The sequence below is a fragment of the Condylura cristata genome, unplaced genomic scaffold (assembly GCF_000260355.1).
Source record: "Condylura cristata isolate star-nosed mole 26May11 unplaced genomic scaffold, ConCri1.0 scaffold00004, whole genome shotgun sequence".
Lineage (NCBI taxonomy): Eukaryota > Metazoa > Chordata > Mammalia > Eulipotyphla > Talpidae > Condylura > Condylura cristata.
Window position 1 is genome coordinate 11,861,356 of NW_004567105.1, and position 18,374 is coordinate 11,879,729.

At 42.9% G+C, this 18,374-nt stretch overlaps 1 protein-coding gene across 4 annotated transcripts in view; it reads right to left on the reverse strand.

Moving 5' to 3' along the window:
- Positions 1–18,374, reverse strand: part of ANO4 (anoctamin 4) — a 264,528-nt gene that overhangs the window by 200,210 nt on the left and 45,944 nt on the right. The window contains exon 1 of one of the 4 annotated variants that reach the window (XM_012720424.1): positions 9,776–10,169. The exons of the other annotated variants lie outside the window; for them this stretch is intronic. The gene's annotated coding sequence lies outside the window, so the exon portion shown is untranslated. Of the gene's footprint in view, positions 1–9,775; positions 10,170–18,374 lie in introns of those variants that run through there. 4 annotated transcript variants of the gene reach the window in all.

Consider the following 18,374-nt stretch of genomic DNA (forward strand, 5'->3'; position numbering starts at 1 on the left):
CCATGTGGGTCACCTCCAGGGCAGGGATTGAACTTATGCTGGCTTTAGCTTCTTAGTGTTGTGCTTTGACCTGCTGCGCCACCAGGGAGGGCCTAATATTCATATTCTTAGTGCTTGCCTTGTATGAAGTTCTCACTAAGTGCCTCCTGAATTACCCAGTTGACAGACAAGTTAATCTCTATAAAAGTTACAGAACACTTTGCAAAAGCAATCTGGCCAGTTTGGGAGTGTGAAAAACATTAAATCCAATTGAAAACTTCAAATAAATATGCTTTTATAATGAGACCAACAATCCAAAATACAGCACTTTAACAGGGGCAAAAGAGAACAGAGTCGACTACAACCATCTATGTAATAGATTTCCTTGAGAAAATTTATTTTATAGTGCTTAAAGAACATTCCCACTTCCTTTTCAGCCCTTCATTCTCCTAAAAATGTGAAGACAATCATAAACTCATATCAAATAAAAAAAAGTGTCAAGATACATATGACAAGTACTTTTAAAGAGTCATCTACACCAATCCTATCTCCTTGGTTATACTCTAGAAACTCACAAGCTACAGAGCAGTCAACACTTGTTTAGACCACCCCAAGTCTTCCTATGTCAACAAAGGAATTTCATCCTCTTTGCTGCCATTTTGTTCCCTTTCTTCTCTACCTCATTCTTCCTTTTCTGTCAGCAAGTCATATACTGTGCTTAGTAGGTGTTTCTCCCAGAGACCCCTATGGCTAGTGAAGCTTCTGTCTCTCTGTTCATCCTTCTCTGTGATACAGTCCTACAGCCTAAGTGAATTCCAAATGATAATAAGCATCTACAAGACCACCACAACAACTGAGATCCTCCGAAAAGCTGTGAGATCATCAGAAACATGAAGCGTGATATTAGTAAGGAAGATTCCACTAAGCAATTGCATACATACCAATATGATTTTCTCCAAACTCCTAAAACCAGGGAAAGAAATAAAAATAAGCTAGAATTACTGGGTGACATAACCATATTGGAGATATTGTGCTTAGCAGTTTCTACAGACTGTCTCATTTATATCCTATGGATATAAGGAGGTTAAGGAGAGAGGAGGGGTTTCACACAAGGGATCATTTCTATGTCAGACTTTGCCTCTGGATATTTTCCCTGCTCTAACAGCCTTCGTTGACAAAAAATGTTTGTTTCTGTGGATACCCTTAAGTCTAAGTAACCAGCATTTTTAAAGTAATGGTTTCTCCCAAGAAGCTATACCTCCATAAGCCTCAGTTTCATATAGGAGGACCTAAGTTAAAACTCTTGGGAAAAGCCCACCTGATTCTTTTGGGGGAGACAAATCCCAGGCCCTATTTCTATAATTGGCACAATAATTATATGCAAAGAAGTAACCTGTCTAAGGCCAAAAGGTGAGTAGATACCAGAGCAGGCCAGAGACCAGACTGCCTGCCCCAAAGCTCAGTCTCTCCACCACCAGGAGGTATTTGCCTTGAAATACTAATTCTTTTTACAAGCAAGGTAGAAAATATTGACTGAATTGTAGAGTAACACTGATCCTGAATTAAAGATCACAGAGAATATACAGTGGGAATTTCTGGAAATCCATAAATATTACTTTGTGTTTCAAGGCACCATTTACATGAACCATTTCACCCAGATGTTCTACAGTCTGCAGAATCTGTTTTTGTAAATGTTACTCCTTGACATACATATGTCTGGTTTTTTAATACTCCCTCCTAACATCATGCCCAAATTAAAATTCCTGCTACATTTCCTGTGTGTTCACTTTCTAGTTTGCTCCCATTCCCTATCTTAAGGAGCTGTGGTCACCAGTGACACGTCATCCCTTTGTCCCCTCCTGGGGCCACAGCTCCTGAAACTCAATTCCTGTCCCCCCGAGAAGAACACCCCCAACCTGCTTCCATCAAACTCAAGGGAGACACAGGTCCACCCTTATTTTGCAGTCTTCATCTAAAGTCTGACTTTACCCTTGAGAAAAGTACCCTTGAGTGTGAATGTCCACAGTACTTTTCCTTTGAGTTGATGCAAGAGCTAAATGCCTGACTATAACCATGGCTCATATGGCCGCAATTGTTTCAACAGCTGTGTTCATCTAGAAGTGGGGGGGGGGCGCAGAGAGAGAGCCCTCAAGGTTGTGGTCCGTGAAAGACTAGTCAGAGAGTAAATACAAAAGCAGTTAAGCTAAACAAAAGCACTAACCATAATTTCAACATCATGCTCAAATGTGAACATGACAGTAACTTATTATTTTTGTTCTCTCCATGATGCTCCTCACCATCTGACAAGCTTTCTACTTGCTAATCTGTCTTTTGCTTCTTCCCCTCCTAATAGAATTCTAGGCTCATGAAGGCAAGATTTTCACTACTGCATTCAGTGTTGTTTCTCCAGCATCCATTACTATGCCTGGATTTAATACCTGCTCAGTAAATACTTGTTGAATCAACAAATGAAACTCCTTTTCTAGCTCTGATTCTGTCAACATATTGGATTTGCTTTCATGCTTTGGCCAAGACATCTTGAGATTTTCCTCTTACCTCTCCATCCTTTTTAGGTCACTTTCCAGGTGACCAGATCCAAGCCCGAGATGCACAGACATGCTCACTCCCTATATTCCACATTATGTAATTCTTTTAGAAAAAAAAAAGGAGGGAGAGTGCACAGCAGAATCATGCTTTGGAGATGAAGTGTATCTAGTAGATAGAATTTCCTAAGTCCCTGTCCCACCGACACTGAACTAGCCAAAGAAACAGAAACAAGTGATCAGTAAAAAGGCATCAAGGACACTGAGGTTTTTTACACCCTGGCCAATATACTGAGAGGTACATCAGTGACTTCAATTCTAAACTCTCTCTAGTCCTACACAGATAGATTGATGTAGGTTAGAAGTCCCAGCTTCATTTCTCTGGGATGACTCTGAATATCACACTATACCCTCAAGGACAAAAGGGATGGTTGAGGAGCCAGCACCTTGTGTGGTTCCATGTTTCTGAGCCCCTGCTCTCCTCAGCACAGACTTCTGACTTAATTAAACCTCAGGAAAAGACTCCAATGAATTTCGATTGTTTGTTGTTGTTTTTTTTTTTAGATTTATTTGTTTATGCATCCAGAACTGGGGTACTGGCCAGAGGTGCAGGGGTGGTAAGAGGATTCACCAGAGACAGAGTGGGGAGCAGAACAGACCCACTAACAAAGTATACTGCTGAGGGGAGCAGCAGGCAGGTCAGGAGAGAGAGGTCTGCAGCACCATGTGGTCACCTGGGGTGGAGGATCAAACTCATGCGGAAGTGGCTTTAGCTTCTTAGTGCTGTGCTTTAACAGGCTGTGCCACCAGGGAGGGTCCTCCTTTTGTCTTTTATGTATGGTAAAAGCCTGCCATTGAAACCAAGTCATTTACACATGGGACAAATCCTTATTAGTTCACGGCCTTTTGGAAAACAGGCATTATCCCCCCCCCTTTTTTTTTAAATCTTGCACTTCTGGAGAATCTAACACAATATTTTGCTTACAGAAGGCACTTAGTAAAGTCTTACTGTGTGCTTTATTGGAAACTCATTTGGAAGCAGAGGTATTTTCTGGTGTTTCATATAAAATACCTAATGGACTCTGTCATGATAACTGCAGCTCTCTGTATCCTCTGCACATCATATAGGCACAATTGTTCTAAATATATGAATTCTCCACCTCGAACAGGAATTGCCACTACTAGCACTGTAGATTTACATCCACTTGTTCAAGATTATTGGATATCTGTTACACAGCAGTCTCTGAACCAGGACTTGGGGTACAGAGATGAAAATATAGTTCTTGCCCTCAAGAAACAAGGCAACTATATGGGAAAAACAACTAGACAAATAATTACAGTTACATCTTTAAAGTCCCATAAGATACATGTACTGAGTAATGAAAGAAGGCACACATGGTCTTCCTAGCTCAGCTTTGTGCAACAGCAGCCAATAAAAGCAGTAAGTGCCAAAAATATTCCTTGGGAGATATCAAAACTTGATATAAAAACTTTCCTTGAATGTTCATTGGAAGACATCCCAGGCAGGAGAAACAGCATGTGCAAAGGCACTGAGGCTCGGGAGAGCACCGCATATATCCTGAGCACTACAAAGGGCTTCATGCCTCTGGGAAGGCCCAGGGGGGCTGTAGAAAAGGCACCGAACAGACGCAAGGCTGTTGATGACAGGCTGGAACACAAGGCAAAGAAGTTTGACCTTTAACCTGAAATTAATTCCACAGTGTGCCACCGGGAATACCAAGTTATGGTCTCAGGGAACTGGCTAGTTTTCCAAAGCACGGAGCTGTCATTTCATGAATCACAATGATGCTACAAACAAGTTTAGCTAATTAAGCTCTTTTGTTCAATCAGGTAATAAAGCCAGAAGCTAAAAATATACTTTTGGAAACTGGACGATGTGTGTTGCAATGACAGCAAAGGTGCCTTTTTAAACAAATGCATTTCCAAGTGGAATAATCATAAGCACAAAAGGCACGAACTGTTTCCACTGGATTCTTTGAGAAACCATGTGAGACCCTAAGTAGATCCCTGCTTGAAACTGAGAAGATGAAGCCCATGGAATGTAACTAGTCTCAGAGCCTGAGAGCAGTGGTCATATCCAGCTGTTTTGCAGCCGGATCCCCACTGCTTGGCTTTGGGGGTGGACACAGCAGGTGCTCAGTAAATATTAGGTGAATGAACAGATGGAGGAATCCACAAACATCACCCCTTCTCCAAAATGCAAAAGTATTTTTAAACAGTTGGCATGCAGGGGAGAAGCTGAGTTGCAAAATTCTTGAAATGTTCACCACAAAAGCAGAATTTCAGTGTTTAAAAAACACATTTCCATGCCCTCCCTGGTGGCACAACAAGTTGGGACTCAGCACTGCAAGCTGGCCACAGCCACTTCAGTGCTAGTTGGATCCCCGGCCCCGGAGGTGACCCACATGGCACAGCAGACCTCTCCTGTCTTGCCCACTGCTCCGCTCAGCAGTGTGCCTTGTCAGTGTGCCTGTTCTGCTCCCCAACTCTGTCTCTGGTGAAGGCTCTCACTGCCCCTGCACCTCTGGCCTGTTCCCCAGTTCTGTGTGCATACATAAATCTTGAAAAAAAAAAAAACTATTTCCACACAATCATGAACAAACGACCCTATTACTAAATTACCATAAGCATTCGCCTGATGTGACTCACACTGACTGGTACAGCCTCGAAATCTGAGTGGAGGGAGCCCAGAAATAATGGCCACCAGTGAGAGAGATGCCACAAAGCAGTTCTGTGAGCAGAGGATGACAGTGGTGGGTGGGGTCCAGCCCCGAGCAGGGCCTGAGTAGCCAAGGCCATGGTGTTTTCCTGCCCTGTCCAGGTAACACCAGGTCTCCAACTCCGGGGCGGGCATTTGACCTCCTTCACTTCACTTCTCTGGCTCCCTTAACTATGAAATCAGAGTGGGTAAGACACACCTCCGTCCCTCTCAATGGCAAAGAGAGGCCTTTAGGTGTCGCAGGCTGAGTAGGTAGTTGACATATACACATGAGCCCTGCTGATGAATCTTCACCATTATCACATATATTCAGGGGACTCTGAAGCTCCTATCACTTAGTTCTGGGGGCTTTGTAGGGTCAAGGGGAGGTTCAACATACCCCTTCCAGGAATGTATCATCTAGGCCAACTGCCTCAGAAATTGCCATTCATCTAGTTAAGAAAAAAAAAAAAAAAGTGTCACTAACAGTCCGCCATGGGTAAGATTGGGGACCCCTGAGATTATCAAGCCAACTCAGCAGAACAGACCTGTGCTTGAATCTCATAGCCTGTTAGTGAGCTGGGCTAGGCTGAAACTCTGGTTTGGAGACATCCTGTGTGACTAGCTGTGGTCTCTGCTGATCTCCAGACACTCATTCCCTCTCTGACAGTCAAGGAGAGTGCCCAGTGGGAGACCAACCGGGAAAAATGTAAGTGAATTCCTGCTGTATTACAATCTGTCTGCTTTGTATAAGAATGGCTATTGGCTCCCTCCAGCCAAAAGGCCACTCAGCAGATGCCTAATTAAGGGTCAAAGATGTCGATTAGATAAAAGGTCTGAAAAACCGGTCATTATGTGACTAACAATTTCTTGACTCTTCAGACTTAAGCGTCAACAGCCTGGCTAGAGAATTAAATGCTAAATGAAAGGAAGAGTTTTCCCCTTTCCTGTTACATTATTTTGGGGCTGTGATTTGGTTCTCCTCCAAAATTCTGCCATCTCCCTCTACCACCGAGAGATATAACTTGAAACATAAACATTTATGACAGTCTGGCTAGATTATGCCACTGAGAACATGATTTTTTTCCCCTTGCAAAGCTGATCTAGTGACTATACTCCTAAATAAGTTCAGTGGAAAGGAGACCAAAAATGCAGTATGCAGCACAGCTCATGAGGCATTTCTCCGATTTTATATAATCTGTCTGAGCTGCCAATTGAATAACAAGTTCCTTTCAAAGTAGATCACCATAGCTGGTGTTAGAAGTGGTTTTGAATCTCTGTTAAAGAACATTGCTCTCTCTCTCTCAGCAGTTTTATGTGGGAGTTGTACATTACTCTTCTTACTCTGTAAAAAAGACTCCTGGAGAGATGCTGAAGGGAACATATTGACTTAATTCTATTGGAAAAAAGAAAAATAAAATCAGCCAGCATCCTTAATGATACATTCAATTCCTAAGGAAAGGTTCTTTCACACAATCTAGCGATTTTAATTTGTACCACCCAAAACTCTTAACACAAAAACCTTTTACATAGTAAACATGTCAAGATTTGAGGTCAGTTCAACCTAGATAAATCTAGAATGTCATTAATTAAAATGCACAACAGTCTATTTCTGGTCCTGGTAATCAGCTATGGAAAACAGTTTTAATGATGAGAATACCTGCAGAAGCATGAGGCTATGTTTACATTAATGGGGCAGTTTAATCTCTCAGCTGTATAATGACAGGTTGAGTCCTGGAGTTGGCTTACTAAGAGAAGCTGCAGTCAACTCACCATTCATTAAACACTGTTCACTGAGTTTACATGCGTACATGTATGCCTGCTAACACAGAAACAGAGCAGAAGAGGGAAGCCAAAAAAGCAGGAAGTATCAGATTACAAATGGAGAGGATGGAGCCACAGTACAAGCTGCAGGTATCCAATTAAACTACTGCCAAAAGAAGCAGCAAGAGCATCATTTGAATGACAGCTGTAACTAAGAAGTGTAAAAAAGGAGTAACTGGATCTACACCCATGTAGGTGTTGCCAGACCCTTTGCAAATGACTTCAATTTGCTAGTTTTGCAAGCAAAATGGTTTGCAACGCACAGCAAACAAACACATACAAAATGTTGCAGTGACTTCATCACATCAGTTCTACTGAGTACAGCTTTTATCAGTTTTTCCTGCAGTCATTTCTGTGCTGCCTTCAGAGACCCTGCAAGGGAATGAACAGGACACCAAGCTGTGAAACAAGGAAAGGCTGAAGGATGCACCTTCCCTGTTCAGTGACATTCCCAGAGGCGGTATAGAGAGGAAGGTGTAAGAAATGGGGAATTCCCGACCAAAAAAAAAAAAAAAAAAAAGAGACCCCAAACACACAAAAATTAAAAAGCTAGTTAGCTAGCTACAAGATGCAAAGCAACACTTCAGTATCTCATAAACAGTCCTTTATGCGAGAATGATCAAAAATATGCACTCGAGTCACAAGTAAGTACAGGACATTTGTGTATAGGCTTGCAGAACAGCCAAGTTTTACTGCAGTGAATACTGTTTCAAGGAAGCCTCCGAGGTAAAGTTGCTGCTAGTTGGAATGAGATGTTACTACATCTATTTGACATTGCCTGCATTGTGAACTACACGATCTATTTCCATGACAGCCAGGCTGATTCTCTTTCCATTCTGATCAAGACCTCAAGTTGAGAGTTGAGGCACTTCATAAAAAATCTTATGATTGGAGGAAAATTAAGCAAAGTTAAGAAACTGGCAAGATAAGAATGAAAGTCAACAACTAAACATGAAAGCATTGTGAAAGGAAGCAGAGACATCTGCCAATCAAATCGTATTATTGCCACGAGCTCAGTCAAGTGTAGGAGAGCGTGGATATTATAACAGCTAATCCAAACAAAGCTGAAAGTATTTTAAATGTTACTTAAGGAATTGGAAACTACAGTGTACACACATTGTTTTGTTCTTGCTGCTGCTATTGTAAACCTATTTGTTGTTTTCACTCTGGAACTGGGCTGACATGTAAATATCTACAAATTCTTGCTTTTAATTAAATGTATATTTTCATATATGAAAGCAGCCCTCCTCCCCAAAACAAAACACCCAAAAGTATCTACTCTGGGCCCAGGGAATAGGATAAAAAGTATATGCCTGATGTCATCATCATCACACAGACTGTGGAATCAAAAGTGATAAGAATGAACCCGAACAGTTAAGGAACTTTACATTCCAAACTCCCAGTCAACCCAGGGAAGGGACCAGAAATTCCACCCCTCACTTCTTTCCCCTCACTTACTACCACAAAAAGCAATGCATTAGCACAGTTCGGAGGACGAACTGCATTTGATGGGAACCTCCTTAAGACTGAACTGGACCAGGATGGGAAAATCCACACAAAATCAAGTAAGATCACCCATCTCCTGTTCAAGACTGGAAAAGAAGCAAGCAGAATCACAGCTGTGAGGCTAAGTCACTGGAACGCTCTGATGACCAAATATTTCCACACACCTGCTACCAAAATGAAAGAAAATTTCCCTGTGAGGAGAGACACCTTCAACCACAGCTTCCAGAAAGTGAGAACTATACCCAAATGTTCTTGGTTTCCTCTGGGCTTTGAGAGGCAGGCAGGGAGAGGCTTGAAGTGTATTCTGCAGCAAGCCTTGGGAGACACTGCCGAATTAGGACCCTATTAGAAGAGTGATGCCCTGGAATAAACAGTTTGCCTGCGGGCACAGTAACACCCATTTTCTTCCTGAGAAACCTGCTTATTTCCTCTTTGAAAAGTCTAACCATTCCAGTAGCCTCCAAGCATCTATCATCTCTCAGCAAGGCGATGAAACTATATTGTCGACTCAAAAATGTCCCTATCGTCGCCCCATCACCCGATATAGAGGATAGACAATACGGTTTGCAGAGGGGTACCCCAAGTCCCCAGAGGGAAAGAAGCAATGAGGTCACCGGTCTGCCAGCGCAGGAGCCCTCCCCCTGCAAATGTCACTGGCCAAGTTGTAAAGCCCACAAGAGAAGGGCCCTCCTGGCCCCTCCGGCAGGTGCTAAAAGCACCACTGCCCACAAGAGACTCAGACATAACTCACGGGAAGGCTCATCTTCACCCCAAAAGATGCACAACAGTTTGCTCTGTGGGCACACCAGCCCCAGCCCTTCTGGGATCTGAGAGCGTGCACATCTGTACCCCGGCATGCTGAGCGTCCCCCTCACCCCAATGTGTCAGTCCCCCTCCAGCTTCCCTGCTCACTGCAGTTTCCCACAGTGAACACATCTCTGTGGCTGCCGCTTCAAGGACAAAGAGAGTGCTTATGTTTCCACCACAGCCAAGGAGCTCAGGCTGATGAAAAGAAATCGAAATAAAAAGACAAAGGACCCACACAGATGACCCCTGGTATTTTAGTTAGCTGGGTCACCCCAGACAACGATGCATGAAAACAGAGATGCAGAGAGAAGGTCACTCAGCCTAAGTGAGAAGAGAATGAGCAAGCCTTCTGCTCTGTTCACTGCAGCAGTGCAGCTCTTTCAAGGCAAGCACTTACCATAAAAATAGAAAGAGTCAACAGAAGGAGAAGGGATCCTTCCTCAGTGTCTTGGGGAGAAAGAAATCCACTGCGAAGCTCCAGGCTCCAGGCAGGGCTCCGGAGGCGGCCAGCAAAGTGATGAAAGGAGATAAAACCACCACACACAAGTCCTTTGCAGCCTCCCCTTGGGCCCGCATGCAGTTGTTTGTGCTGTGAAAACCCTGAGAAGTCTGGAACAGGACTCTCCCGAGAGCGAGCGAGCCGGAGCGAAGGCAGCCTGGTGGATTTCGCGGCAGCCCAGCGCCTCGCCTCGTGCGGGGCGTCCTCCCCCAGGTGCAGGGGCGGCGGGGGCCAGCGGGGGCTGGGCACCAGACTGGGGTCAGGAAGAGGAGCCCAGAGCAGCGTCTGGAGTGGAAGGAATCGCCTGCGAGGGATCAGTGTTCCCTATCCCTTGTGCCGGTGACCAATCAGCCCAGGCAGGGGCCGTGTCAATGTGACAAGAGAGGAGCAGATGACAGCTGGTTCTCAGACACGCAGGACGGGGAGGGAGGGACCCCCCCCCCCTTGCCTCGGAAACAAGTTTGGCAGGATTGGCAACTCCCCCTCTGCGGGGTTGCTGATAATATGGGCTGGTTTTTGAAAACCAGACCTAAAGTCCCTTAATAACAGCAGGCGGATCGGGAAGTTTTCCTACACGCCAGAGCAACGCCACGACTTGAAACCCACGCTGAATGGTGACCGATGCCTTGTCACCGGCCAGACAGCCCCCCTAACGTGTGGCTGAGTGGTGACCCAGAGCATGACAATGGCGCTTTGGCCACTGGCTCTTTTCTGGCCAAGATGCGAGATGCGTGAGGACTGGATTTCTTACTTGATGGGAGGAAAGCAGACACAAAAGGGTTAAAAAAAAACTGGCCACCCGTTTCATGCATTTCCTCACATGTACAGAAGGATTTCATGGAAAGGAGTTCATGAAGAGAGTTAACAACCCCCCCCCCCCAAGGGCTCCTAAATCACCCATGAGACAAAAGAGTGCTTTTAGGTAAACAACCCTATATACTAATTCAGAGAAACACTGGAGTTTGAGAAAGGGAGCTGGACTCACAGGAGATCAAGGAGCCAACCCCTTGGGTGACTGAAGGGGGGATGAAGAATTCCACATTCTTCTTACTTGCCTTTTCCCCATCCTATTTTAAGAGTGAAACTATAAACTTAGTAACGAGTGTTTATTTGCTTTTGGTTGTGGTGATTAAATTAGATTGGGGATACCCTTTGAAGTTAAAGGCCAGTTGAATTGGTTGCAATAGGAAAACTTCAGCATTTTTTAACTTGGGGAGACTGTGTCAATTTTTGTATCTTTCCAGAAAAGTTAATTCCCTTGTGCCAGCCAGGAGTAAATAAGAAGATAGAAATGTCCCTGGTTTGTTTTTCAGGTGACCTATGTGGTACACAGTTTTTATTTTTAGTTCTGTTGTTACCTAGTCGTGGAAGTATCATTTGGATATCTGTTGCGATTTCTACCCAAAGGCAAGCTCACTTTGAGGTGACAAATGCCACTACTTGCAGGGCTCCCAGGAAGACCCTAACTTACCACCCAGATGAGTCCAGGCAGACCATAAGGAGTCTTGTCTCATAGATGAATATAACAAAAAAATTAATGGACAAACGGTGGCTTGCCAGATGTACTTTAAATAAGGAAAAGCCAGGAGAATGGGTCTCAAATTGTTTCACTACTCATTTCAACTCCAACTGGAAACATTTAGAGACACCAACCATGTGCCCCATGAAAATGGCAGGACCAGTCCGCCCACCCCCACCCCCATTTACCAAGTTTATAATCTCCTGGACAGTTTAAATCATCTTTTTGAAGTTTCAACACTGATGATCACTAAGACAGAAACTGTTATACATTTTAATATTCCTGGGCTAAAATCAATCCAGGAGGTTGGATTTTGAAGACAAAGTTCTAAATTAGACTAATAAGGTATTTTCCATAATCAAAACCATTTGGAAACTATAAACGCACAAATTGTTTTATGATCTAATGAACACATGTAAAGGTTTTTAACTGGATGTTTGACTTTAGTGGCATCAACAGTGTCCAATGCTGAAAAAACAGGAGCACCATAAACCAAGAATGTTCTTAATAAGAGAATATTATTTAAAGCTCCCAAAGTAATTGAGATTAATACTGTTTATGGAACAGGTTCAATACTTTGAATATACAGAGTGATAAATGAAGCATGAAAATTATAATACTGCCAAAAGACAAATTACTAAGCAGATTAAATAATTGTACTTCTATATAACAATTAGCTCAATGAAAATGAACATTCCAGTGACTAAGTCAAATGCAATTAATTTTTAAAATTTGACCACCTCTCTGTTCCTCTCCTCTGCCACATCTGATAACAATGAGCACCAATTAATTTTTGTCAAGAACAGAAAGTTAGCCAAGTCAGTTAAATTTGGAAAAAATTCAACAACTGTATTTTGCTCATTGATACAACACCTGTTCTTAATGAATAATAGGTTCTCAACAAATGTTTGCTAGATGGGCAACTGAATGGCCCAGAGAATTTAGCTTAACTCCTAAAACAGCTAATAGGTTTTTAGAGATTATACCCTAATTTTAATTAGGTACCTTTACCTGCCATTTGCTCTGAAAGAAGAAGGTAGTGTTTTCAGAAGATTCACTTCTGAGCAGCCTACTGACAGAGTTTTGCAATGTTGAAAAGCTCACTCGGTCGTTCAGGATCAAAATGGAATTGTACTTTCCAGAATCAGCCCCAAAAGAAAAAATGAATACATAAAACTCACCTATTTTCTAGATCACCAACTAGGTAAATGGCTATGTTGTTCCATTTTGGGGCATCAGGATCTGCTGATGGAGGTATGAGATTCAAGGAATTTTCAATTGTTTTCAAAACCATGGCACAGCAGAATATTAAATTATAGTCACCCTAAAGGAAATTCCTGCTCTCTTACTTAACTTTCACAGGCCAGTATCTAAAGGAAACAGTGTTTATGAACCCTATTTTCTGCCAGACTTTATCCCAGTAGCTCAGCATCTCAGTTTTCACAGCCCTCTTTGGACAGATGACTATGTACACTGAATACCTAAATGGGGAGCAGGGAGACTGAGGAGGCTTGCAGAGCCACCACATCAGTATGCAAACGATGGACACAGCCTCAGAATGCTTCCCCTCTCCTGCAAATACACATTGATTTGAATATGGGAGACGACCCCCAACGCTTTCCAGTGTTAGGGTGAAGTGGGAAATCAGACAAGTCTGAGTTAAAGCATAAAACCTAATTGTCAACATATTGTAACAATAATGAGTTCATGATGTTTATGACAACAATCTCCATTCCCCACCCCACCCCTCTCCAATTCTGACATTTTATAACCAGGATAAGTAGCCCTCAGTTACTCGAAGAGTTGAAGAAAGAGTATGGGATCTGATACAAACATTACAGCCTATATCTTTTCCCTAATATCTAAATTCTCCTTCCATACTCAGTGGTCAGCTGAACTGGAAATAACCTGCTCTGCTAATGTTTCCCTGCCAGAAGTCACTGGCTGGGGATAATTTCCCTAAGGTACTTAATAGACGAGCTTTCATATACACAGCAACATAGAGAAGTTCCAAATAGAAAAGGGGGAACTAATCTGTGGTCCATAAATACAGCCATAGTCTCTAAGTCTTAAAAAATTTACTTGCACTCAACATTTCTCAGCCAGCAGAAGAATCCTTTGGGATCATCAAAAATCAAATGATGCAGGAAGAATCCATAAGATCACAGACCAAGAGCTTTCTCTTTGAGTATGGGGAAAATAAATCAATGGCAGGCTTGAAGAGACAGGGAGAACAAAGCCGTGTCTGTGGAGGCCAAGTGGAGGGGAAGGGGAAGAGAGAGAGAGACTGGACACGATGTAGAACACGACCATGTACATCCAAAATCCAATTAGTAAGTAAGAAGTCTCATCAGTGTAACCACTATACTTACCAGTAACATTTACTTTCTAAAACACAGCAAATACAGTCATCCATAATCGTGCTGCTCCCTTGCTACCAAACCTGGGTCCAGCCAAACACATCGCCTCCTGAGCCTCACATTCAAGGCCTGATGACCTACCAGCAGCATCCCCCACATTACTTCCTATTATTTCACACTCTGGGTGTGTCAGATTACACACTATCCCTCAGAGACATGATATTGGCTCATATAGATTCCAGGCTTATGGCAATCTTTTTCCTGGAATAACTAAGAACCATTCCTAGAAATTTCCTTGCTTCTCTCCCTGGACAAACTCCACAAACTAGTTATCCTTTAAGGTAGATTTTACTGTCTTCCTCCTGGCGAGCCCTTTCCCAGAATACCTCAAGTGACTTGGTCACTTCTTCCTCGGTATCTCCATGGCCTTCGGGACATAGTCATGTGATAGGGCAAGTAACACTTGTAAGTAAAGTGGTTCCTTTTAGCCTATTTCACTGGCATCCTTGGCTATTTCCAGGGTCTGACACACAGTATAACACCAATAAATACATGAGAAGTTCATCTTTTATGTCCTGTCTTCACTGGCTTTTGCACTTTAAAGAACATATGAATTTGTAATCTGTAACTCTTGAGAGACTGCAATTTTTTTTAAAGATTTATTTATTTATGCATACAGAACTGGGGTACAGGCCAGAGATGCGGAGGGTGAGAGGATTCACCAGGAACAGAGTGGGAAGCAGAACAGGCAGACCGACGAAGGACACTGCTGAGGGGAGCAGCAGGCTGGTCAGGAGGGGTCTGCCTCGCCATGTGGATCTCCTCCAGGGCAGGCGGGCAGAAGTGGCTTAAGCCTCAGTGCTGCGCTTTAACCTGCTGCACCACTAGAGAGGTCCAAGAGACTGCAATTTTATGGGCCACACAGAACTCTTCCTTCAATAAAGAGTTTTTGGCCTCAGGGAAGGACCTGGATGAGACTCAGAAGCGCCACGTTCCCTCTGTGCTCTGTGTCACTCCAGGTAACAGCTTAGCCTCAATGAGAATAAAACTTGTCCTGCTTACCCTTGAGGACGCCTGTGAGTTCAAGTGAGAACTGGATGGTAAATGCGCTACCATGATAAAAGTGTATGGTGGTACTCAGGGTTACTGCCTGCCATGGCTGTCTTCCTTGTTTGACCATTGTTGATACCTCATCAAAACCAACTCAACATTTAAGACAAGACTGATTGCATGAAAGTCAGTCTGGGAGGCTGATGACTCAGCACTTGGTTTGAGGGCCTTGCTTCAGCTCTGCAGGTAGAGCTGGTGACGTGTCACAGGGCCTAATTCAGTTCTGCTGCGGCCTAGCCACATAGACCGGGTGTCTGAGGCCCACTTAGCTTTCCATCAAGGAACGGGGACAGTGGCCACCTCCCATCTTACTGTGTGTGTGTTTTTTTTTTTAAGATTTATTTATTTATTCATATAGAACTGGGGTAAAGGCCAGAGATGCAGGTGAGAGGATTCACCAGAGACAGAGCAGGGAGCAGAGCAGGCAGATCTACGAAGTACACTGCTGAGGGGAGCAAGGGGAGCAGCGGGCGGGCCAGGAGAGGTCTGCCGCGCCATGTGGATCTCCTCCGGGGCAGGCGGGAATTGAACTCATGCGGAAGTGGCTTAAGCTTCTTGGTGCTGTGCTTTATCCCGCTGCGCCACCAGGGAGGGCCCATCTTACTGTGTTTTTAAATGAGATGTGAAGTGTCACATCTTAGCTAATATAGGATCACTACATTGTAATACTATCCCTACTTTGTAGTCATACTACATTATGCATACATGTGTACATGTAGTATGTAATACAATGTTAAATAATAGCATAAGCTACATATGCTTATACATAATTAGCTTATTAGAAACGTTTATGAGTCTCTAATAAGCATCCTAAGACTGTTTGGGGAAAGGCAGACATTTCTTCCCGAGTCTCTAGTGTCTGTATGCTAACCAATACCCTCCTTCCATTTCTTGAATGTCCAGAGCTCATTCCCATCAGGCCCCTGCCCTGTCACTTAGCTCCTCCCTGGGCTCTCTGAGACGCGCGGGACGGTTGCTGCCAATCATTTTCTAGCACATTCGTCTCTCCACACCTCCCAGTTATGTCTATTGCGAGCACCTTATTCCATGGCTTCTTGAATCTCTGTCTTCTACAGTACTGTATGCTCCTCTTAGGAATGTTTCTTTTGTGCTTCTCATTGTGTCCACAGATCCTAGAATAGTGTCCATAACAGAATATGTGCTTGGCTTATATTTCTGCAGCATTTATAGCATGACCAGACCTGTGTACCCTTCCAAGTCTCTAACTGCACAGGGTTCCAGTGATTATTAATTATCATGAGAGAATGAAATCTTGAAGTCACTTGATATGCTACTCACGGCAATAACACAATTTTAAGTTAATATCGATATTCTATTGTATAGAACAGTCATTAGCAGACATCAACATGCTATCCAGGGGCAAGGGGCATCTATAAGCAATAGGCTGAATCTTGCCCCCACAGAATCAGGAAATACCAAGAACATCACATTATCATTCCCTAAGTAACTAGAAGTAATATACTGAGTGAAAATTTTAAATTATGTTTTTTACTGCATTGAGTTTACTGTATCCTTACATCACGTTTTCCTTCCCCTTTCTCACATTAGAATTGTTTGGGTCCAAGCTGGTTCTGAGAAGAAACCTTGATCTCTGAAGCATCAACTAGAACAAATGTTTTCAGAATTTCAGGAGCGCAGGGATCCAGGCAATTTCTCTCTCCTCTCAAGGCACAGTTTTGAAGTCCAGATACAGAAATCCTCCCAAGCCTGACCACAGCCTCCCTATTTCTGATTAGTTCAGTCTGAGAGGCTGCCTAATAAATAAATAACCATGGCAATCTTCCATAATGTATGAAGGTTACTTTCCAATGGTCATCTGGAAGGACACAGTTTTCAATTAGAGTATTTTCAATTAGCCATAGCCTGCCAATCTACCTAAAAGGCATATGAAGTTGTCATTGGCAGGAAATGGGGAACAAGTAGCACTTTTTTTTTAAAGAGAATAAATATCCTGGTGATACAAGGGGTTAAGTCTCAGCACTATGAAGCTATCAGCAGTCACTGCAGCATGAGTTCAATCCCCTTCCATGGGGCTGACCCACATGGTACAGCAGACCTCTCCTGTCTCCCTGCTGCTCCCCTCAGCAGTGTGTTTCAGTAGGTCTGCCTGTTCTGCTCCCCACTCTGTCTCTGGTGTAGTCTCTCAACCCCTCTCGGGACCTCAGCTTTTATATAAATAAATTAAATAAAAACTTGAAAAAAAATAAAATTTTAGACCTAATTACCAAATGCAATTTTCTCTTCTAAATTTACTCTTCTTCTGCTTTTTCTTTCTTCCACTTATGGCACCTCTACTCTTTGCTCAAAGAAAATGAGGTTTATTGAACTCAATGTGAAGACACTCTTGACCAGGTTTATGGTAACCAGAATTCTCAGCATCATCCTTACTTTAGCTCTTCCTGTTCATATCACTTCCTGAACATTTGTCCTGATTTCCATCATCGCCCACTGCACCAGTCTAGCAACCAATTCTCTCCAAGGCTAACATGGTAGTCTTAGAACCAGTTCTCCTGCCTCTGTCCTTTATAACTACTGAAAGATTTTTAAATAAAACTATCATACCCTCTTCCACTGAATTTCTGCTCTGCTTCTATCAGGTACAGGAGGATGAAGTACATCCCTTCATCTATCACACGAGAGTCCCCCAAGACTTCTCCTACTTGCACTCCCCACCTGTATCTTTCCACCCATCCAAGTCCTACTACTCTGAGTTCTCACCAGGTTTTTTAATATTTCAGTCCTGGCACAGCTTTTTCTACTGTTTGGAATTTCTCCTCCATGCCTACCTCCTCCTGAACCCATCCCAAGACCCACTCTAGCATCCACCTTCTCTTCCAAGCATTTCCTGGTACTCATCTTCAAGTTACTGCACGGATCACATTGTATCATGAGTAATCATGTTCCTCTAGTAAAATCCCAATCTTGAGTTCCATTCATTTATTCCTTTTTATCCCCGCAAAAGAAATTTTCCTATGGACAATTCAAATGTTTATAGAAAGACTGACCTTCTCCATATCAGCAATACTTACTAAACGGTTCTGAGGAATGGAAAAGTAACTTACCTATCTTTCTAGCCTCCAAACTCCCTGCAATACCTGGCACAAATGAACTCTGTATACTTGTGAAATTGTTTCAAATATGACTGAGATGGGGGAAATGCTTAGCTGGTTTCTAATTAGCTCATTTTTTAAAAGTTTAAATCTAAAAGTTCTCTTTGAGATTTATAAAACACACACAGCATTAATTTACACCACAAGGATTCAAACTCTAGCTCCTAGCTTTTAATGATAATCCAAGTAATTGAGGCAACTTGGGAATAATAAACACCTCAAACATCCAAGTTGCTGATGGGAATACATTCTACTTTGAATTAACTGGCTGGAAAAAAAAAAAAAAGGTTAGTGATTCTCCTTACAGAGAATTTTCTTGGAAAATTTTCAGATTTGTATTTATTTTTGTGTAGAATAACTGGGGTGTAAGCCAGAGT